A 1,644-nucleotide genomic window follows, 5' to 3' on the forward strand; every position below is an offset into this window, starting at 1 on the left:
TTAAATTCAATTCAATTCAACCCAACCCAAGTCTTCCATTCAATTCAACTCAACTCAACCCAACCCAAGACTTCAATTCAACTCAACTCAACCCAACCCAAGTCTTCAGTTCAACTAAACTCAACCCAACCCAACCCAACCCAACCCAAGACTTCAATTCAACTCAACTCAACCCAACCCAACCCAACTCAACTCTCCAACTGAACAATTGAATTGGAAAAAGAGAGAGATGGTGTGGTAATATATCATATTCATCATATTCTGTAAGTTCTTCGTACAGCTTTGCATAGATCTGGGGGTTTTACAAACGCTCCTCATGGGGGCAGTAGTGCCTTTATGATGGGTGATTGGTCCTGTTTTGACCTGCAAAGCTTAGATGGACCAGGTATATCGGTGAAAGTTCACAGTACCCAGCCGAGCCATTCCCATGAGACCTTTCGTGCCTGGATATTCTCACGGGACTTTATCACCCTGCTGACGCCCTGTTGAGGTCATTGTTTTGATTTTGTACTTGCATTTTCTTAAATAAATACTGCTACCCGAGTGCTCTCGGGCTGGCATTGCTCAGACGGTTCCCTGCGTCTCATTTCAAGTGCCAGACCACCACAAGTGGTGACCCCGACGTGATAGTTTGAAAGGCTATATGTTTCCTGCATCCTATACTCATCGTTGCGGACGTCGACTGGGCCCTCATCTTCTTCGCTGGATGGAGATAGATTCTTTTCGTGAGTATGGGGGAGATCTCTCGAAAGGCTCAGACAAGGCACATTAGGGAATTGAGAGAGATCACTTGGAATAGGTTTAAGTTTGGAGTTCATAGTAGAGGACATGAAGTAGGAAAGAAAGAAATTGAGGACTTATTACAGTATGTTTGGAAACATATTCAGTCATATCCAGAGGGAGGTAGTATTAAAGTAGAGTCTTGGAAAAAAATAGGGATATTTTTGCACGAGGAACCTCGTGCCCCTTCTTCAATTTTGTTAACCTGGAGGGTGCTTATGGAAGCGTTAGCTACTCATGAACAACCGCTCCTAGCACCCCCGAAGAAGGTTTGCCGCCTTACCATGCGGTACGTTTAGTTGCCACCGACAGCACCTCCAGATAAATCCAGAGGACTGTCAGGCACTGAAAATACTTTGTCAGAAGATAAGAGTTTGCCTTTAAGAGTTCAAGTAGATGCAGTTACTGCAGCTATTCAAGAAGCAACAGATAGAGGGGAATTATCAGGAGATGATTTGGTAGAATTTGGAGTGGAGATTCAACTTAATCCAGTAGAAATTGGTGTGGGACGTTGCTTTAAATCCAGAGCGCGTGTGGAAGCCTTTACCTCTCAAGATTTTAAAGGAAGTTAAGCAAGCAGCAAAAGAGTATGGTGTTAGATCGCCATATGCTCAGGCATTGTTAGAAGCAGTTGGTTATGGAAATAAAATGATTCCAGCTGACTGGAAAGCTCTATTTAATATGATTCTAACTCCAGCTCAATATTTGGTGTTAGATCAGAAATGGAGACAGCTGGCAGTTCAGAGGGAACAGCAAATATTACTGCAGATCAGCTTTATGGAGCTGGTAATTTTACAACAGTAGAACAACAGAGAGATGGAATGCCTGAGGAGGTTCTGTTCTTCTCCCACAGTTAATTTTACA

The sequence above is a fragment of the Pseudonaja textilis genome, unplaced genomic scaffold (assembly GCF_049901715.1).
Source record: "Pseudonaja textilis isolate UNSWEBS1 unplaced genomic scaffold, rPseTex1.2 PTEXSCF22, whole genome shotgun sequence".
Classification (NCBI taxonomy): Eukaryota; Metazoa; Chordata; class Lepidosauria; order Squamata; family Elapidae; genus Pseudonaja; species Pseudonaja textilis.